Source organism: Pleurodeles waltl, chromosome 8, assembly GCF_031143425.1.
Source record: "Pleurodeles waltl isolate 20211129_DDA chromosome 8, aPleWal1.hap1.20221129, whole genome shotgun sequence".
In the NCBI taxonomy this organism is placed as follows: Eukaryota; Metazoa; Chordata; class Amphibia; order Caudata; family Salamandridae; genus Pleurodeles; species Pleurodeles waltl.
In genome coordinates, this window is record NC_090447.1 from 1,519,888,762 (window position 1) to 1,519,912,068 (window position 23,307).

Genomic DNA, 23,307 nt, shown 5'->3' on the forward strand with positions numbered 1-23,307 from the left:
TGCCCTCTTGTTTGGAGCCTCAGAGGTTCCGGGCCTGGCCTTGTATATGGCCGCCTGTGGGGGAGAAAGGAGCAGGATGCGTGCTAGTCGTTAAATCAGGAAGTCAGTGACCTCAGTTTAATGAGTGTAAGTTACCTCTGCTCCCTTGTATGCCTGAGAAGGCTGCACAGTACATTCAGAGCACTGCTCGAGGGGCTTAGGCACCTTCCCCCAGCTCAGTATATAGAAGTCTATCAGTTGGGCCCTATTTTGTGCACAGGCTTGATCCTCAGGCTGCTGGCACGTGCCTACCCAGGACAACCCCCCCCCACTTAATCCCCATTTAATAATTGGCCAATAAAGTTGCTAAACAATGGCAGAGCATGCACAAGAACAGTGCAAATGAGGACTATGGGTATGATTATGGGGAATATAACAATCCCACTGAAATTCAATTCGAAGACAGATTAATGAGGGCCATTGATAACTCTTCAGTGAATAGAGCCTTGGCGGCCGCTCTGAGGCCCTATCAACACCCTCTAATAAACATTGCCTTTAGAGATAGAGGCCCTCATTACAACCCTGGTGGTAAATTCCGCTTACCGCCATGGCAACGGCTGGCAAGATACTGTACCTGCGGCAGTAATTTGCCACGGGTATTATGATCCACACAGAGAATTCCGTCACAATACAGACACCCACACAAGCCTGCCACACCAAAGGTCAGTGATCAAATGGCGATAGCAAAACCCACACCGTTACGCCAACAGGAATACGCCCACAGTATCACAACCCACGAATGTATGCAGCAGTCTTTCAACCGCAGTAAACCATTGGCGGTACACACCGCCGTGCTCAAAATACACACACATTTACAAAACAACACCACATTGGACAATTCAAAATACACACACCTGACACACATACACCACACCCACACACTCACGCCACTATAAAACACACACACACAATACCCACAACCCCTTACAACCAAAAAAAAGAGACCAAGCACCGAGAGACAAGCAAAGAGCACACACTCACTCAGAGGCACAGAACACCATCACTCATACACCATCCACGCACATCACAACACATCACCCCACACATTACCTCACAAATATCACTCACAGCACATCCATGGCACCTCAAAGACACCCCAGGTTTTCTGAGGAGGAGCTAAGGGTCATGGTGGAGGAAATCATCCGGGTAGAGCCACAGCTATTCGGATCACAAGTGCAGCAGATGTCCATTGCAAGGAAGATGGAGCTATGACGGAGAATCGTCGGCAGGGTCAACGCCGTGGGACAGCATCCAAGAACCAGGGATGTCATCAGGAAAAGGTGGAATGACCTAGGGGGGAAGGTGCGTTCTGTGGTTTCAAGACACCAGATTGCTGTACAGAGGACTGGCGGTGGACCCCCACCTCCTCCCCCACAACTAACAACGTGGGAGGAGCAAGTCTTGGTAATACTGCATCCTGAGGGCCTTGCAGGAGTATCAGGAGGACTGGACTCTGGTAAGTCAAATCTTTTACTACTTTATCCCCCCCTACCTGTATGCCATCACATATCCCCACCGTACCCTCACTCCACGCACTCAACCCCGGACGAACTACCACCTGCTACCAAGCCAGCCCCAAACGCACTCATGGACCCTTCGCCTGTCAAACCTGCAAGTATACCTTCCACCGCGCCTGCAATCCGTCCACCGGCCCACGCTCCAACAACCACCTCAACTGCATCCTCCTCAACGCACGCTCCGTCCACAAGCACGTCATTGAACTATGGGACCTCTTGGACTCCACTGCACCTGACGTCGCCTTCATCACAGAAACCTGGATGAACGCCTCATCGGCTCCCGACATCGCCCTAGCCATCCCAGATGGCTACAAGATCACCAGGAAAGACCGCGCCAACCAAATCGGAGGAGGAATCGCCATCATCTACAAAAGCTCCATCAACGTCATTACCTCCACCGAAGACACCCTCGCCGCCGAACACATGCACTTCCAGATCCACACCGACCCCAGGACCACCCTCAGAGGCACTCTTGTCTACAGGTCCCCTGGCCCCACGCGCCCTATTCAGCGAATCCATCACAGACTTCATCACCCCGCACGTCCAAGCCTCGCCTGACTACATCCTCCTCAGGGACCTGAACTTCCACCTGGAGAAGAACAACAACACCAACACCGCCACCTTGCTCGACAACCTCGCCAACCTCGGACTCAAGCAACTAGTGAACACCCCCACTGCCGGCCACACGCTCGACCCCATCTTCTCCGCCAGCAACCACGTATCCTTCAACCACTCCTCCGAGATACACTGGACCGACCACAGATGTGTCCACTTCACCTTCAGACGCAAGACCCACCACCTTCGCACACAACTAATCACCCGCAGACCCTGGAACAAATTCTCCACAGAACAGCTACTCTCCACTCTCAACCATAACCAACCTGCCATCATCCCCGACGCCAGTAACGCAGCCCTCAGCCTCACACAGTGGATCACCAACTGCGCCGACAACCTCACCCCCCACAGAAACCTCCCAAGACAGACCGACATCAGGAAACCTCCTTGGTTCACAGACGCCCTCAAAGAATCCAAGAAAACCTGCCGCACCCTCGAAAAAACCTGGCGCAAAGAACACACTGCAGAGAACATGTCAGTCCTCAAGATCGCCACCCATGAACATCACCAGCTGATCCGCTCCACCAAAAGGGCATCTTTCAAAGAGAGACTGGACAAGAACACCCACAACAGCAAAGAACTCTTCAACATCGTCAAAGAGCTCTCCAATCCCAATGCCAGCTCCAACACCATCATGCCCTCACAGGAACTCTGCAACGCTACTTTCTTCCACCGAAAGATCACCGACCTACACGACAGCTTCGGACCCCAGATCCCGCTGACCACCACTGAACTCACAGCCCCAACCATCACCCTCAACGTATGGACCCCCATCAGCTCCGAAGAGACCAGAACCACCATGAACACCATCCACTCCGGCGCCCCCTTGGCCCCGTGCCCCCATCACATCTTCAACAAAGCCGACGCCATCATCGCCCCCTACCTCCAGAGCATCATCAACAGCTCGTTTGCATCTGCCACCTTCCCTGAGAGCTGGAAACACGCGGAAGTCAACGCTCTCCTGAAAAAACCTACGGCGGAACCCAACGACCTGAAGAACTTCCGCCCCATCTCGCTCCTCCCCTTCCCGGCCAAGGTCATCGAGAAGGCCGTCAACAAGCAACTGACCAACTTTCCACGAAGACAACAACTTGCTCGACCCCTCCCAGTCTGGCTTTCGGGCCAATCACAGCATGGAAACCGCCCTCATCGCAGTCACCGACGACATCAGAACCCTGATGGACAACGGAGAAACAACCGCCCTCATCCTCCTTGACCTCTCGGCTGCCTTCGACACCGTCTGCCACCGCACCCTAATAACCCGCCTCCACTCCACTGGTATTCAAGGACAGGCCCTGAACTGGATCATCTCGTTCTTCTCGGACCGAACCCAAAGAGTCTACCTCCCGCCCTTCCGCTCAGAACCCACCGAGATCATCTGCGGCGTCCCACAAGGCTCCTCGCTCAGCCCTACTCTCTTCAATATCTACATGAGCCCCCTCGCCAACATCGCTCGCAAACACAACATCAACATCATCTCCTACGCCGACAACACCCAGCTGATACTCTCCCTCACCAAAGACCCAGCCACCGCCAAAGCCAACCTGCAGGATGGAATAAAAGACGTCGCACAATGGATGAAGCTCAGCCGCCTGAAACTGAACTCAGACAAGACGGAGGTCCTCATCCTCAGAAACTCCCCGTCCGCCTGGGACGACTTTTGGTGGCCCACGGCCCTGGGCACCGCACCAACCCCCTCAGACCACGCACGCAACCTTGGATTCATCCTGGACCCCCTTCTCACCATGACCAAGCAAGTCAACGCCGTCTCGTCTTCTTGCTTCCACACCCTTCGAATGCTCTGAAAGATCTTCCGCTGGATCCCCGCCGATACCAGAAAAACTGTTACCTACGCCCTCGTCACAAGCCGCCTGGACTACGGGAACACCCTATACCCAGGAACCACCGCAAAACTTCAGAAACGTCTTCAGCGCATACAAAACGCCTCTGCACGCCTCATCCTCAACGTACCACGCCACAGCCACATATCCGCCCACCTGAAACACCTGCACTGGCTCCCCGTCAACAAAAGGATCACCTTCAGGCTCCTCATCCACGCACACAAAGCCCTCCACAATAAGGGCCCGAATACCTCAACAGTCGCCTCGCCTTCTACACGCCCACCCGTCAACTTCGCTCAATCAGCCTCGCTCTCGCCACCATCCCTCGCATCCGCAGAACCACCGCTGGAGGTAAATCCTTCTACCTGGCAGCCAAGACATGGAACTCCCTTCCTGTCCACCTTAGGACTGTCCAGGACCACCTCACCTTCAGGAAGCGCCTCAAGACCTGGCTCTTCGAGCAGCAGTAACCCCCCCCAGCGCCTTGAGACCCTCACGGGTGAGTAGCGCTCTCTATAAATGCCTTCATCGATTGATTGATTGATCACCTCACATCTACCCCACCATCACAACCCACACATCCCAATACCAAGCCCTGCATGCAACCACAATGCATGGACACCCATCACCACAGCATACGCAGTAGAGAGACTCACCCAGCCCACACAATCAGCAATCACACAAGGCCAATGCGACAGGGAAACCACAATTATGTAAGGGAAACACACCCATTGCACAAGATGTCACACACTGATACAATAACAATGCATTTGCATCCCAACAGGACCCCTACCCAACATCACCGGAGAGGATGTGCCAGCTACATCCAGCCCCCCCCAGAAGAGGCCCACAGTGATGACAGCAGCTCTGCATGCCTGGATCACGATGACCAACCTGACCCATCTGGGACCTCTGGACAGTCGGTTACCCTGCCACATTTCCAAACCACCACAGAGCCTCCCCCCTCAGGAAACACCACCACAGCACCCACCCAGCGGGCCCATCCCTCTGTCCCCAGGACACGTCAATCAGCAGTGTGTCCACCACTACAGGGACCCCAGGCAACCTCACTAACACAGGACGATCAGGGACCTGGGGTCAGTGGCAGTGGGCACACGGTTCAGGGGGCAGAGGCACAGGACAACAGGGAAGCTGGGAGGACTGCTGTGCGACGGGGGAGGACAGGCCAAGGGAACCGACCCTCCACGAGGCACTCTCAAACATCATGAGAGCATGCCACCATTCACAGGAGACCATGGGCACTGTATTGGCCAAGTTGCAGGAGACCCAGCGGCTGCAGGAGGGACAGTACCTGGGGATCAGGGAGGACCTAAAAACATCTACACCATCCTGGTCACCATGGCAGGGGTGCTGGCTGACATGGGCAAGACCATGAAGGAGGCAGTGGCACAACAAAGGGCCCCTGACACTATCCAAACCGATGAACAGCCTTCCACCTCCGCCAGAGCTAGTGGACAAGAGGCCCCGCCACAGGACCAACAAGCCACCAGCACCCCACCCCCTGCAGACGGAGAACCACCCGCAAACGGTCACTGCGATCCAGGCAGAAGAGGGTGGAACAAGAATGGCCTCATTCAGCGCCTCTGCAATCCATGGTGAAAGAAGTGTTGGCAGACCACGCCTATGGATTGGTAGGAACCTCAAGCCCCTCTACTTCGTCATAACCCTTAGATGTGACGCAAGATGACACAGAATCAATGACTTCATCAACTTCTAGTAAAAATGACTCCCCCAGCCTCCGTTGAAATGCATTCGTAAAACAAATTTTGAGAGCCCGCACTCAGACTGCCTTTTGGATTTCGATCCAGATTCCATTATCCACCCCAGGTCCACCAAACAGTGCCAATCCAAAGAAGTGGCGGAGTACGTGCAATCACGAGTCCGCAAAAGTTTCGAGAAAGATGTGAGAGCAAAGCTACGCACGTAGTGAGCTCATCCCTCACTGGAAGGCAAAGTGGCAGATAAGCCAGAGATTGACCAAAGTATGCCAGTATTTATCCGCAATATGCCAAGGACCCTAAAAAAGGTCTAGACAGGGCTTGGAAAGAGTGTCAAGATAAGGTGCTAGATTTGGCGGGCCCACTCACCAAAATTCTGGCAATAGCAACCCTGGCAAAAGAATCACAAACTTCGGTGGACCCGGATTTTTTATAAGGTTGGGCCCAACGCTCCAGTTGTATGCTGGGGAGCTCCATTCTCATGAGGATCAATCCAAAATTAGCAGAACTGGCACCGGCAGACGCAGGTACATTGGCAAATGGTCAATTGTTTGGCGACCATTTTGTGACTGATTTGGCCAAATATGTGGCTACATTTTTTAACTGGATAAAGCTCAATCCTCATTGAAGAAACATTTTCAGACCTCTCTTTTAGGTAAGACCGGACGCTATAGAGGTCAAGTGCCAGGCTCGGGGATATAATCATATTTCTACCAGAGGTTTCCAACGTAGAGGGAGAGGTGGTTACAAATCCACCCAAGCACAAAACACTTTCTTTCCCTCCAGACGGAGCCAAGCCAGAGGCAGTTACCGCAGAAATCCCTTTAGAGGTGCCTATTTCGAATCTGCAGATGCCACAGGTAAACTTAAACTTAATTTCTTCCCTTCAAGTAGTTTTAGGGAGGAGGGTGCGTCATTTTCTATCTCATTTGCAAAAAATCTCAAACGATCAATGGGTCATACAGATGGTCCAGGGGTTCAAAGACAGAGGGCCTGATTCTAACTTTGGAGGACGGTGTTAAACCGTCCCAAAAGTGGCGGATATACCACCTACCGTATTACGAGTCCATTATATCCTATGGAACTCGTAATACGGTAGGTGGTATATCCGCCACTTTTGGGACGGTTTAACACCGTCCTCCAAAGTTAGAATCAGGCCCAGAGTGTTATGACAACCCAATTGAAGACACGCCTCCCACTCCACTCTCTTTTTCCAAACAAGAGATGTCTTTCATAGACATAGAAATTCAAAGTCTTTTACAGAAAGGGGCTTTAGTGCAGACAATTCCTCACCCCGGGGATTTGTTAGCACTACTTGTACAGTGTAGAAGAAAGGAGGAGACTCTCGGCTGGTCCTCAATTTGAAGGCTTTCAATTCTTGGGTGGTTTATCGGCACTTCAAGATGGAAGGGATCCACCTCCTCAGGGATCTGTTACAAGTTAACAATTGGTTAGTGCGTCTAGATTTGAAGGACACCTATCTGTCAGTCTTGATGTTCCCACAACACAGGTGTTTTCTTCAATTCTGGTGGGGAACCCAATGGTACGAATTTAGCGCCCTTCCGTTCGGACTGTCTTTCCCCCCTTGGTGCTTCACCAAGTTGATGAAGCCGGTGGTCGAAGCTCTCAGAGGGGTACATCCTATTACAGTCGGGGCAAAGTGAATTGCCAACTTGTTACAGGATCTAGGATTCATAATCAACGTTCTGAAATCTTGTCTGTTTCCATCCTAAGTGACAGAATTTCTGGGTTTCACAGTGAACTCTTGCCAAGCAACATTACAGCTTCCCTCTCAGAAAATCCTATTGATCAAGAGGTAGCTGAGGCAAACACTGTCGTCTTCGATGGTATGTGACGCCGCAGACTACCGCAGCGTCCCTCTTTCGGACCGCGGTCAGGCCAGCAGTCTGCATTTCAGGACGCCGGAACCGCTGCAGCCAGTTTTTCTGTGCTCGTTTTGCTGTGTTGCGGCCCAGAATGCACATTTCGTGCTCCGGGTCAACCCTCAGCCCCTGACAGCCTCCCTGATTTTCCTTTTACGTACCTCCTTGGGTCTTTCCTCTTCTTTCTTCCTTTTTATTTTTATTTTTCTTCTGTCTTCGTTTCTTCTTTCTTCTTGGTCTTCCATATTGTCTTCTTCCTTGGCGTTGTTCTTCCCATGCCTTTTTTCCTCTTCCTTTTCTATGTGGCCTTTTTTTCTCATTCATTTCTATGTGGTCTTTCCCAATCCAAGATGGTGATGTACTTTTCTCCTGTTGTGTCACTTCCTGTTTCAAGGTATATAAGCACTGCCGTTCCTTTCTTCCTTGCGTTGCAAACACTTCCGCCTTGGTGGTGATCCTCGCTCCTGTTTCCGGTTTTCTCCGTGCTCCTGCTTCTTCCTGCAGAATTCTATTCTATTTTTTCCCTTTTTTCATTGTTTTTTCCTCTTTTTCAGGAGTTCCTGTGGTAGAGGTTTTTTCCATTTTTGGGGGGGTTTCCTCAGTAACTCCTTCTGGAGTGTATGGTCTGCCTTGGCGTCTTTTCCAGTCAGCAGCACCGTAGCTACTAAAAAGGGTCACCCCTACCTTGGCCAATCCAGAACCAGTAAGCAACTGGGCCTTCCTCCAAGTTCTCCAGCCTACTGTGGTAAGAGACGTACAGACCGTGACACAGTATCTTTGAGGTCCCTGGCTTGATTGGTGGGACTATTAGCCTTATCCATTCAGGCGATCTTCCCTGGCCTGCTTCATTACCAGGCCCTACACTGGCTCAAGATCCTTCATATTCAGAAGGTCTGTCCTATTTGAAACTAATCACCCTGTCCACGGAGGCCAGGACAGAGATCTCCTGGTGGCTAGATCACATGGAGGCAGGTAAGGGCAAGGCCATCTTTGGTTCCACTCCAGATGTGGTGATCGAATCAGACGCACATCAGTGGGGATGGAGAGCACAATGAAGTCCTCTATCCATGGGGGGTTGCTGGTCTCCAGCGGAACTACAGCTACACATAAATTGTTTGGAGCTTCTCGCGGGCTCCTTTGCAGTCCGGACCTTGTACCCTCTCAAATCACAAAGTTGGATCCTTCTGAGAATGGACAATATCTCCGCAGTCCGGTACATCAACAAACTGGGGGGCACCAAATCCCATCCTCTAGTGGACACTGCCAAAGATTTCTGGCATTTTTGTCTTCTGAACAAATATCTCAGTGATTGCGGAATATCTACCGGGGAAAATGAATGTGATAGCAGATAGGCATTCTCAATATTTGAGGGATTCTAGCTACTGGAAATTCATCCCTCAATCTTTTTACAGATCAACAATCTGTGGACTCTTTGCAAGATAGATCTGTTTGCATCCCGTCAGAATTCCCAACTTCTGATGTTTTTCATTTGGAGGCTGGACCCCATGGCAGTAAAGACAGATGCGTTCTTCCAGAATTGGTTCGGTAACCTTCATTATGCCTTTCCCCCATTCCCCATGATTCCTCGGGTCATTTCCCACATGAGATGACAATTGGCTGAACTGATCCTCATGACCCCTTGGTGGCCAACTCAGCATTGTTACTGGAGATGTTGTGTCAGAATCCGATTCGGATTCCAATATTCCAGGACCTTTCAGATCCCTTGGGCCAACCACATTCATTAATTCTATCTAATCAACTCAACCTAGTGGCCTGGAGGGTTTCGGGAGATGTGGCAAATGCCAGAGATCTTCATTCTACCTTAAACAGTCCTGGGCCCCTGGTACACCCAAATGGTATGCCTCAGACTGGCGGGAATGGCTTTTTTGGTGTGGTGAGAGGCGTGTGGATCCCATGGTCGCAGATTTGTCTGTTGTGATGAATTTTCTTTTGTCTCTATCGGATCAAGGCTTGGCTTACAGATCTATTAACAATTTCAGGTCTGCCGTTTCAGCAGGACGTCAACATGTGGAAAGAAAACCAGTAGATGAGCGCCGCCTCATTTGCAAATTACTGAGAGGGATTCGTGTCATCCAAACGTCTAAACCAAAATATGCAAAATTATGGGATGTCAATGTAGTTCTTTGCTTCCTTCGGGCCTGGCCCGACAAGGATGACCTCTCACGGAAACAGCTTTCTGCAAAACTCACTGTCCTTTTATGTCTCGTATCATGTAAAAGGGTTATGGATGTACGAGCATTAGACTTAACAGGTAGAGTATATTCCCCCACGGGGGGCCTTTTTCGTATCTCTGACAGACCTAAACTCACACTCGGTGTGTCACCTATCCTGCATTTCCAGATCATCATAAACTCTGTGTGGTCAAATGTTTAAAAGTGTACAAAGACCAAACCAGAGAATTTTGCCAATCTCCAGGGGGTTAGTTATTGATTTCCTTGCAAAAACCATTTAAACCTGTCCCTTCAGCCACCTTGGCAAGGTGGGTTAAATGGTTGTTGACGGAAGCAGGCACTGACACTTCCCTTTTTGGCGCTCATTCTTTGCGGTGATGGCATTCAAATCATTTGCACTAGATTCTAAGTTAGAACACATCATAGCGGCAGCTGATTGGTCTTCAGATTCCACTTTCAAAATGTTTTATCACAAACCTATTGTGGATGTGGCGTCAGTTGTTGTGGGACAGCTTTGAAGAAGCATAATCCAAAGCCTCCAGTTCTGCCAAAGAATAAAAACATTTCTAGCTATTGCGACAAAGAACTTTCAATTCTATTAAGGACACAGAGGTGAGGATTATCTCACCCAAATGTTTGTTATGAGAATAATGAAAAGTACATTATAATTGATATTGCTACTGTATTCCTAATGTTATTTCCCCCCCCCCTTTTTCTCTCGACATAGTCTTAGTGATTAGGTGTGGAAAACAAGGATGAAGCAGGCGGTTGAACATTCCTTGACTGCTGTTTCATTGGGTTGAAAGTTTCCGTCTCTAGGACGCAAGAGTTCTGGAGGAGGTCACAGTTGTATCTCCAGTTGCGTTATCAAGAGGATCTGTGATGCAAGGATATCTTGCAAAGAAAGAGGTATTAAGATGGCTACTGCAGATTATATATGCTGTTGAGGGGCATGATTGGACGAATAATGTTATGTCACTGAAATATCATGTAGTATGTTTTTCATTTCAGTGGTTAAAAACGTTTCATTGGCTGCTGTGTTGTGGGCAGTAAAGATAAGAGAAGCATTATCCTCACCTCTGTGTCCTTAATAGAATTGAAAATTCTTTGTTGCAATAGCTAGAACATTTTTTATTCTTGCATAGCAGTACAAAAAAGGCAGAGTTAAAAAAAGCACCCCAAATAACCACCCGTGGCCAGCAAAGCAATACTGTAATTAAAAGGTTTTCAAGATAATTTTTTTTGAGGCATCGGTGAATCAGCACCCTTAAAATTAATAAATAAGAAACTTAGGCCCTCATTACAACCCTGGCAGTAAGTGCCGCCTACCGCCGTGCTGACGGCTGCCAACACACCATTGTCCGCGGTGGTATTCTGCTACGGGTATTATGACCCACTCTGAGAAATCCGCCACAATACAGAAACCCACACAAGTCCGCCAGACCAAAGGTCAGTGATAAATTGGCAGTACCAAAATCCACACCGTTACGTCAACAGGAATACGCCCACAGTATCAGGACCCGCAAATCAACACAGCGGTCTTTCAACCGCGGTAAACCATTGGTGGTACACACCGCCGCGCTCATAATACACACACACTTACAAAACTACACCACATTGGACAATTCAAACTACACACACCTGACACACATACACACACCACACCCACACACCAAATCCAATATAAAACACACCCACATTACCCACAACCCTTTCAACGAAAAAAAGATTGCCAACGGAGAGAGACACAAGCCAGGAGCACCTACACAATGTGGGCCACAGAACACCATCACCCATACACCATCCACGCACTTCACAGCACACACCACAACACATCACCCCACACTTCCTCACACATACCACGCACACCACATCCATTGCATCCCAAAGACACCCCAGGTTTTCAGAGGAGGAGCTAAGGGTCATGGTGGAGGAAATCATCCGGGTAGAGCCACAGCTATTCGGATCACAGGTGCAGCAGACGTCCATCGCTAGGAAGATGGAGCTATGGCGGAGAGTCGTGGACAGGGTCAACGCCGTGGGACAGCACCCCAAAACAAGGGATGACATCAGGAAAAGGTGGAACGACCTGCAGGGGAAGGTGTGTTCCGTGGTTGCAAGACACCAGATAGCTGTACAGAGGACTGGCGGTGGACCCCCACCTCCTCCCCCACAACTAACAACATGGGATGAGCAAGTCTTGGCAGTTATGCATCCTGAGGGCCTCGCAGGAGTAGCAGGAGGACTGGACTCTGGTAAGTCAAATCTTTACTACTATATCCCCCACCCTACCTGCATGCCATCACAAACTCCTACCTCTACCCTCACCTCCATCACTCCACCACCTCACAAATACCCCACCATCATAACCCACCCATCCCAATACCAAGCCCTGCATGCAACACCAATGCATGGACACCCATCACCACAGCATGCACACTAGTGACAATCACTTAGCCAAACCAAGCACAACTCACACAAGCCAAAGCTGTCTTGCTAATAACAACCATAGAGGGAAACATATCCATGCACAAGATGGCACACGCAGATACAATAACACTGCATTTTCATCCCCACAGGACCCCTACTCAACGTCACCAGAGAGGAGGTGCCACCAACATACAGTCCCCCCACAGAGGAGGCCCACAGTGATGACAGCAGCTCTGCACGCCTGGATCACGATGACCAACCTGGCCCATCAGGGACCTCCGGACAGTCGGTTACCCTGCCACAGTCCCAACCCACCACAGAGGTTTTCCCCTCATGAAACACAAGCACTGCACCCAAGGCCCATGCCACTGTCCCCAGGACACGTCATCCAGCAGTGTGTCCACCACTATAGGGACCCAAGGCAACCCCACCAACACGGACGATCATGGACCTGGGGTCAGTGGCAGTGGGCACACGGTTCAGGACACAGAGGCACAGGGCAACAGGGAAGCTGGGAGGACTTCTGTGCGACAGGGGGAGGACAGGCCCAGGGAACCCACTCTCCAGGAGGCACTCTCCAATATCCTTGGAGCATACCACCATTCCCAGGAGACCATGGGCCAGATACTGGCCAAGTTGCAGGCGACCCAGCGGCTGCAGGAGGGACAGTACCTGGGGATCAGGGAGGACCTCAAAAACATCTACACCATCCTGGTCACCATTGCAGGGGTGCTGGCAGACATGGGCAAGACCATGAGGGAGGCAGTGGCACAACAACGGCCCCCTGACACTAGCCACACCGAAGAACAGCCCTCCACCGCTACCGGCGCTAGTGGACAGGAGGCCTCGCCACAGGACCAACAGGCCACCAGCACCCCACCCCCTGCAGAAGGAGAATCACCCTGCAAACGGTCCCTGTGATCCAGACACAAGCCAGCGAACATTGCCAAGACCCCCGCCAGGAAATAAGACTCTCCTGATTGTAACCCTTGTGTCCCACTCTGTCACCCTGTCCACCTTCAACTGCCATTACTGCCCTTCCTATGCCCCATTGGACAATGCACCTGTGATACCAAGAGACTGGACTCTAACTGGGCATTCCTCCACCATCACCCCAGCCCATTGCACATCCCCATCTACGTATGAGCACTTAAATAAACACCCTTGGAACAAATACAAATCTGGAGTCTGTCAAATGATTAAAATATATATTAGTACAATATTCTGAAAACATTGGAAGTCAAATGTACAGTTATTTGTACATTGGTATGACCTTTAGTGGACAGCAGTAAACATACCAGGAGCCAGAGTGGGCCACAGAGATCTGAAAATAGAGATGTCAAAGGGTACAGTAAGTGGCCATAGACATAGGGAAATCAGGCTACCATGTTCAATGTCCAACATAAAACTGAAATGTAAAGTGAAGTTACAGTGTCTTACCTCTATGTCACTGGAAGTACTGCTGTATTATATTACTTCTGTTGTCCACATCTTCTTCCTCTGCCTCCTCTTCCTCACTGTCCACAGGCTACATCGCTGCCAGAAGACCATCTCCAGACTCATCCTCCTGCAGAAAAGGCACCTGGCGTCTCAAGGCCAGGTTGTGCAACATGCAACATGCAATGATGATCTGGCACACCTTCTTGGGTGAGTAGTAGAGGGAGACACCGGAACCTGGCCTTCAGGAGGCCGAAGGTTCTTTCAATTATCCTCCTTGTTCGCTCATGTGCCTCATTGTAACGTTCCTCTGCCCTTGCCCTGGCACTCCTCACTGGGGTCAGTAACCATGAGAGGTTGGGGTAACCAGGGTCACCTGCAAATATTGAGGGATACCTGTTAGCCACACACTCACCCTTAGGGACAACCCCATACCCAGACACCAACTTATACTGGGTGGGGAACTTGGGCTCACCTATTAGCCACACCCAGTGCCTCTGGAGTTGACCCATCACATATGGGATGCTGCTATTCCTCAAGATAAAGGTGTCATGCACAGAGCCAGGATACTTGGCATTCACATGGGAGATGTACTGGTCCACCAAACACACCATCTGCACATTCAGAGAGTGATAGCTTTTTCTATTCCTGAACACTTGTTCATTTCTCCGGGGGGGGGGAGGTACAAATGCTACATGTGTACCATCAATGGCACCAATTATGTTGGGGATATGTCCCAGGGTATAGAAGTCAACTTTCACTATGGCCAAATCCTCCACCTGGGGGAATACGATGTAGCTGCGCATGTTTTTCAGCAGGGCTGACAACACTTTGGTCAACACGTTGGAGAACACTGGCTGAGACATCCCTGATGCCATGGCCACTGTTGTTTGGAAGGAACCACTTGCCAGGAAATGGAGCACTGTCAGGACCTGCACTAGAGGGGGGATACCTGTGGGCTGGCGGATAGCTGACATCAGGTCTGGCTCCAATTGGGCACACAGTTCTTGGATTGTGGCACGATCAAGTCTGTATGTTAGGATAATGTGTCTGTCCTCCAGTGTCGCAAGGTCCACCAGGGGTCTGTACACTGGAGGATGTCGCCATATCATATTCACCCTCAGTGAAGCCTATGGAGGAAAACGGTGAGTAGAGGGTCATATTCACAAATCTAAAACAATAATGATGCATCTTTTCCTTTACAGAACCTGTATGTGAATCCGAGAGTCAGTTGCTGTGCCAATGTCTGTTGTGACGCAGTTAGGTGCCATCACCTGTGCCCCACTGAAATGGCGGCTGCCTGACCTGTGAGGAGGGACAAGTGGAAATGAGGTAATTCTGCTGGCGTTGTGTGCTGTTGCTGTAGGCGGTCGATGACCGCCGCGCAACTTCGCATTGGTTATCATTGGGCCCTATGGGTTCCATGAGACAATGGCCATGTACGCCGACGGTACGCACCGCCGCAGATGTGACCGCCATTTTCTATCTATTCACTCACTTGCTACCTGACCTTCAACAGGAGAGGACCTACACTGCAAGTGCAGAGGGGGCGCCCAGCAAGATAGGGAGCCCTCACAGAAGCAGGCAGCACCCGCAGAAGTACCGGAACAGGCACTACGAAGAAGAGTGAACCGGAGCTCACCTGAAGTCACAAAAGGAGATCCCACGACGCCGGAGGACAACTCAGGAGGTTGTGCACTGCAGGTTAGAGTGTCGGGGACCCAGGCTTGGCTGTGCACAAAGGAAATCCTGGAAGAGTGCACAGGAGCCGGAGCAGCTGCAAATCACGCGGTACCCAGCAATGCAGTCTAGCATGGGGAGGCAAGGACTTACCTCCACCAAACTTGGACTGAAGAGTCACTGGACTGTGGGAGTCACTTGGACAGAGTTGCTGAGTTCCAGGGACCACGCTTGTCGTGCTGAAAGGGGACCCAGAGGACCGGTGATGCAGTTCTTTTGGTGCCTGCGGTTGCAGGGGGAGGATTCCGTCCCACGGGAGATTTCTTCAGAGCTTCTAGTGCAGAGAGGAGGCAGACTACCCCCCCAGCATGCACCACCAGGAAAACAGTCAAGAAGGCGGCAGGATCAGCAATACAAGGTTGCAGTAGTCGTCTTTGCTACTTTGTTGCGGTTTTGCAGGCGTCCTGAGCAGTCAGCGGTCGATTCCTTGGCAGGAGGTGAAGAGAGAGATGCAGAGGAACTCTGATGAGCTCTTGCATTCGTTATCTAAAGAATTCCCCAAAGCAGAGACCCTAAATAGCCAGAAAAGGAGGTTTGGCAACCTAGGAAGGAGGATAAGCTAGCAACACAGGTAAGAGCCTATCAGAAGGGGTCTCTGAAGTCACCTGCTGGCACTGGCCACTCAGAGCAGTCCAGTGTGCCAGCAGCACCTCTGTTTCCAAGACGGCAGAGGTCTCGAGCACACTGGAGGAGCTCTGGGCACCTCCCCTGGGAGGTGCAGGTCAGGGGAGTGGTCACTCCCCTTTCCTTTGTCTAGTTTCGCGCCAGAGCAGGGCTGGGGGATCCCTGAACCAGTGTAGACTGGCTTATGCAGAGATGGGCACCATCTGTGCCCATCAAAGCATTTCCAGAGGCTGGGGGAGGCTACTCCTCCCCAGCCCTGACACCTTTTTCCAAAGGGAGAGGGTGTAACACCCTCTCTCTGAGGAAGTCCTTTGTTCTGCCTTCCTGGGCCAAGCCTGGCTGGACCCCAGGAGGGCAGAAACCTGTCTGAGGGGTTGGCAGCAGCAGCAGCTGCAGTGAAACCCCGGGAAAGGCAGTTTGGCAGTACCCGGGTCTGTGCTAGTGACTCGGGGGATCATGGAATTGTCTCCCCAATGCCAGAATGGCATTGGGGTGACAATTCCACGATCTTAGACATGTTACATGGCCATGTTCAGAGTTACCATTGTGACGCTATACATATGTAGTGACATATGTACAGTGCACGCGTGTTATGGTGTCCCCGCACTCACAAAGTCCGGGGAATTTGCCCTGAACGATGTGGGGGCACCTTCGCTAGTGCCAGGGTGCCCACACACTAAGTAACTTAGCACCCAACCTTTACCAGGTAAAGGGTAGACATATAGGTGACTTATAAGTTACTTAAGTGCAGTGGTAAATGGCTGTGAAATAACGTGGACGTTATTTCACTCAGGCTGCAGTGGCAGGCCTGTGTAAGAATTGTCAGAGCTCCCTATGGGTGGCAAAAGAAATGCTGCAGCCGATAGGGATCTCCTGGAACCCCAATACCCTGGGTACCTCAGTACCATATACTAGGGAATTATAAGGGTGTTCCAGTATGCCAATGTGAATTGGTGAAATTGGTCACTAGCCTGCTAGTGACAATTTGGTAAGCAAAGAGAGAGCATAACCACTGCGGTTCTGGTTAGCAGAGCCTCAGTGAGACAGTTAGTCATCACACAGGGAACACACACAGGGCATACTTATGAGCACTGGGGCCCTGGCTGGCAGGGTCCCAGTGACACATACAACTAAAACAACATATATACAGTGAAATATGCCAGGCAAGAGGGTACTTTCCTACACAACCCCCCCCACCCCAAACGAAGGACAATAAGACTAGCCATGACCTGATGAGTCTTCATTGTCTAAGTGGAAATATCTGGAGAGTCTATCTGCATTGGAGAGGGTACTCCCAGGTCTATGTTCCACTGTATAGTCCATTCCCTGTAGAGATATGGACCACCTCAACAATTTAGGGTTTTCACCTTTCATTTGTTTTAGCCAAAGTAGAGGTTTGTGGTCTGTCTGAACAATGAAGTGAGTGCCAAACAGGTATGGCCTCAACTTCTCAGTGCCCAGACCACAGCAAAGGCCTCCCTCTCTATGGCAGACCAACGCTTTTCTCTAGGGGTCAACCTCCTGCTTATAGAAGCAACAGGTTGATCCTGGCCCTCAGAAATTGAGTTGTGATAAGACTGCCCATACCCCTAATTCAGATGCATCAGTTTGAACAATGAATTTCTTGGAGTAACATGGGCTTTTTAGGACAGGTGCAGAGCACATGGCCTGTTTCAGCTCCTCAAAAGCTTTCTGACAGCTAGCTGTCCACAATACCTTTTTAGGCATTTCCTTTGAAGTGAGGTCATTAAGAGGGGCTGCTATGGAGCCATAGTTCTTTATGAACCTCCTGTAATACCCAGTGAGGCCTAAGAAGGCTCTCACCTGAGTCTGAGTTGTAGGGGGAACCCAATCTATAATAGTTTGGATTTTCCCCTGAAGTGGGGCAATCTGTTCTCCACCTACAAGGTGTCCCAGATAAAACACTTTCCCCTGCCCTATCTGGCACTTTGAAGCCTTGATAGTGAGGCCTGCCTTTTGCAGGGCCTCCAAAACTTTCCATAGGTGGACCAGGTGATCATCCCAGGTGGAGCTAAAGACAGCTATATCATCTAGATATGCTGCACTAAACGCCTCCAATCCTTGCAGGACTGTATTCACCAACCTCTGAAAAGCGGCAGGTGCATTTTTCAAACCAAAGGGCATTACTGTGAATTGGTAGTGCCCTCCAATAGTCGAAAATGCAGTTTTTGCTTTAGCATCCTCTGATAACTTGATCTGCCAATACCCTGCAGTCAGATCAAAGGTGCTTAGATACTTGGCAGATGCCAGTGTATCTATAAGCTCATCTGCCCTGGGTATAGGGTGAGCGTCAGTTTTAGTTACCTGGTTGAGACCTCTGTAATCCACACAAAATCTCATTTCCATTTTCCCATCTTTGGAATGAGGTTTTTGTACAAGTACCACAGGAGAGGCCCATGGACTTTCAGAGTGCTCAACCACTCCCAGTTCAAGCATTTTCTGAACTTCTTGTTTTATGCAGTCCCTGACATGGTCAGGCTGCCTATAGATCTTACTTTTGACAGGCATGCTGTCTCCAGTATCTATAGTGTGCTCACACCAAGAAGTGGTGCCTGGCACAGTAGAAAAGAGTTCAGAAAACTGACCCAGGAGATTTATGCAGTGGTCTTTCTGCTCAGCAGTAAGACAATCTGCTAAAACTACACCTTCCACTAGAGCATCTTGTTCTGTGGAAGAGAAGAGATCAGGGAGAGGGTCACTCTCTTCTTCCTGTCCTTCATCTGTTGCCATGAGCAGGGTGAGATCAGCCCTGTCATAATAGGGTTTCAGGCGATTGACATGGAGCACCCTAAGGTGACTCCTGGCAGTGCCTAAGTCAACCAAGTAGGTGACTTCTCCCTTCTTTTCAACAATAATGTGGGGTCCACTCCATTTGACTTGGAGTGCTTTTGGGCCCACATGCTCCAAGACCCACACTTTCTGCCCTGGTTGGTACTGAATCAGAACAGCCTTCTGGTCATGCCATTGCTTTTGGAGCTCTTGGCTGGCCTGAAGGTTTTTGCTGGCCTTTTTCATATACTCAGCCATTCTGGATCTTAGGCCAAGTACATAGTCCACTATGTCTTGCTTAGGAGCTTTTAAAGGTTGTTCTTAACCCTCCTTTACAAGTGTTAGAGGACCTCTTACAGGGTGTCCAAATAGGAGTTCAAAGGGGCTGAAGCCCACTCCTTTCTGGGGTACCTCCCTGTAAGCAAAAAGGAAGCAAGGTAATTGGACATCCCATCTCCTCCTGAGTTTTTCAGGGAGTCCCATTATCATTCCTTTGAGAGTTTTATTAAACCTCTCAACCAGTCCATTTGTTTGTGGATGATAAGGTGTGGTGAATTTGTATGTTACACTACATTCCTTCCACATGGCCTTCAAGTATGCAGTCATAAAGTTGCTACCCCTGTCTGATACCACCTCTTTTGGGAAACCCACTCTGGAAAAGATTCCCAGGAGGGCTTTTGCCACTGCAGGAGGTGTAGTGGTCCTTAGAGGAATTGCTTCAGGATATCTTGTGGCATGGTCCACTACCACCAAGATAAACCTATTGCCTGAAGCAGTAGGAGGGTCAAGGGGGCCAACTATGTCAACCCCCACCCTTTCAAAGGGAACCCCAACCACAGGCAGTGGAATAAGGGGAGCTTTGGGGGTGCCACCTGTTTTTCCACTGGCTTGACAGGTGACACAGGACTTACAAAAATCTTTTGTGTCCTCTGACATTCTAGGCCAATGAAACAGGGGGACAAGCCTATCCCATGTTTTCATCTGCCCTAAATGTCCAGCCAAGGGAATGTCATGGGCTAGAGTTAGGAGGAACTCTCTGTATTGCAGGGGAATAACCAATCTCCTGGCAGCTCCAGGTTTTGGGTCCCTTGCCTCTGTATACAAGAGGTTGTCCTCCCAGTAAACTCTGTGAGAGTCACTGACATCCCCATTTTGCCGTTTGACAGCTTGCTGTCTTAGACCCTCTAGTGTAGGACAGGTCTGCTGTGCCACACTCAGCTCCTCCCTGGCAGGCCCCCCTCCACCCAAAAGCTCAGCAGTGTCTGCTTCCAGCTCCTCTGGTGAAGGTTCTGCACAGGGGCGAAATTCTTCTTCCTCAGAAGTTGAATCATCTGTAGAGGGAGGGATAGTAGGTAGGGGTTTACCTTTACTAACCCTAGCTTTAGGGAGCACTTGGTCCATTGTTCCAAGATCCAAGTCACCCTGTCCTTTTTCCTTTTTGGCCTGAGCCCTGGTTAAAGCAAAAATATGCCCAGGAATGCCCAGCATTGCTGCATGAGCCTCCAACTCCACTTCTGCCCAAGCTGATGTCTCTAAATCGTTCCCTAGTAGACAGTCTACAGGTAAATCTGAGGCAACCACAACTTTCTTTGGACCAGTAACCCCCCCCAGTTGAGATTTACAACAGCCATGGGGTGGCTAAGAGTGTTGTTATGAGCATCAGTCACTTGGTACTGGTGACCAAGTAGGTGTTGTTCAGGGTGTACCAGTTTCTTTATTACCATGGTAACACTGGCACCTGTGTCCCTGTAGGCCTGAACCTCAACACCATTTATTAGGGGAAGTTGCTTGTACTTATCCATATTAAGGGGACGAGCAACCAAGGTGGCCAAATCAATGGCACCTTCAGAGACTAACACAGCCTCTGTGGTCTCCCTAACAAGACCAACCCCAACTAAATTACCAAAAGTGAGCCCAGCTACTCCCTTGGTTTGGCTATTAGTAGGTTTGCTCCCACCACCACTGCTATTACTAGGGGCACTAGGTGTAGCAGTAGGGGTTGTGGTAGTGGGAGGCTTGGTGCTTTTCTTTGGACAACTGGCATCATTTGTCCAATGGCCTTTTACTTTACATAAATAGCACCATGGTTTCTTTACTTGATTAGAAGAGGATTTGGACCCACCACCCCCACCAGAGTGTTTTTGTGGGCCTGATGAAGACTCATTTTTATATTTGTCCCCACCCTCGTCTGAAGACTTACCATCCTTCTTCTTGCCATCCTTGTCACCCCCTGTATGAACTTTTCTGTTCACTCTTGTTCTGACCCATTTGTCTGCCTTCTTTCCCAATTCTTGGAGAGAGGTCAGATCTGAGTCCACTAGATATTGGTGTAACAAATCAGACACACAGTTATTCAGAATATGCTCTCTCAGGATCAGATTATACAGGCTTTCATAGTCAGAAACTTTACTGCCATGTAACCACCCCTCCAAGGCCTTCACTGAATGGTCAACAAAGTCTACCCAGTCTTGTGAAGACTCTTTGTTGGTTTCTCTGAACTTAATCCTGTACTGTTCAGTGGTTAAGCCATAACCATCCAAGAGTGCAATCTTTAAAACTGTAAAATTACTAGCATCACTTTCCTTCACAGTAAGGAGCCTATCCCTACCCTTTCCACTGAAAGATAGCCATAGGATAGCAGCCCACTGCCTTTGAGGGACCCCCTGTACAACACAGGCCCTCTCAAGTGCAGAAAACCACTTGTTAATGTCATCCCCCTCCTTGTAAGGGGGAACTATCTTATGCAGATTCCTAGAATCATGCTCTTTTACAGGATTACTATCTGTAATACTGCTGCTGCCACCATGGGGTCCAAACCCCAACCTCTGTCTTTCTTTTTCTAAGTCTAAAGTTTCCCTGTCTAGAGCCAGCTGTTGCTGTGTAAGCTTCAGCCTGGTCTTTTCCACTCTCAATCTATTGAGCTCCCTTTCTAATTTCTGTCATCAGGGTGGGTGGGTTGGGCATGCTTTGACACAGAAGAATGGTGTGAATGAACAGAGGGAGAAATGTCCCTAACAGTTGGCACTCTAACAACTTGACCTGCAGGAATGACATCCCTACTGTGATGAGAACTCACATTAGTACCAGTTATGCTAGGTGGTCTGCTAAGGGGCAAGTTGGAAAGAATACCATCTAACATTCTTACTGGGGCTACCCCAGAATCAGAGTGTGAACCATCTGCTAACTTCTCAACTGATGTGCCAGCCAAGGCCTTATCATTTTCAATGAGCATGGTAATCAACAATTCTCTAGAGGGATTCTTCCCTACCCCTAAACCTCTATCAATGCAGAGGCCCCTTACACCTTTCCAGCTAAGGTGGTCATAAGCAGAGCTGACCAGATCAAGAGTAGGACCTGTACCAGACATGACAGAAAAAGGTTTAAGGGATAGAAAAAGAAAGAAAAAGTTTCAGAACTTTTTAAGGAAACAGAAAAAAAACTTTTTCAACTTTTTAGAAACGTTTTGAAAGTTTTAGAGGTACTTTTCAGCACTTAGCAATAGAGTAAGAGAAGAAAAGCAAAACTTTTTGGTTAGGTGTACATACACTGAACTTGTTTTGTATAATTTTCTCTTATGGAAAGTACAAAATGACAAAGTGGTAAGTAGTTGCAAGTACTTATCCCACCGCTGCACGACCAATGTAGGAGGCTGGCCTGGCTTGTAGTGGGTACCAAGGGGTACTTACACTCTGTGCCAGGTCCAGTTATCCCTTATTAGTGTAGAAGAGGTGTATCTAGCAGCTTAGGCTGATAGAAGGTAGCTATAGCAGAGCAGCTTAGGCTGAACTAGGAGACATGCAAAGCTCCTACTATACCACTGGTGTGATATGCACAATATCATAAGAAAACACAATACACAGATATACTAAAAATAAAGGTACTTTATTTTTATGACAATATGCCAAAAGTATCTCAGTGAGTACCCTCAGTATGAGGATGCCAAATATACACAAGATATATGTACACAATACCAAAAATATGCAGTAATAGCACAAGGAAGTAATGCAAGCAGTGTAAAGTTACAATAGATTGCAATAGGAGCACATAGGTATAGGGGCAACACAAACCATATACTCCAAAAGTGGAATGCGAACCACGAATGGACCCCAAACCTATGTGAGCTTGTAGAGGGTCGCTGGGACTGTAAGAAAACAGTGAGAAAAATAGCCCACCCCAAGACCCTGAAAATTAGGTGTAAAGTGCACCTATGTTCCCCAGAGAGCACATAAGTCGTGATAGGGGAATTCTGCAAGGAAGACCAACACCAGCAATGCAACAAATGTGGATTTCCAGACGAGAGTACCTGTGGAACAAGGGGACCAAGTCCAAGAGTCGCAACAAAGTCGAGATTGGGCGGATGTCCAGGAAATGCCAGCTGAGGATGCAAAGAAGCTGCCACCGGATGGTGGAAGCTGTGGATTCTGCAAGAACGAGGAGGGCTAGAAACTTCCCCTTTGGAG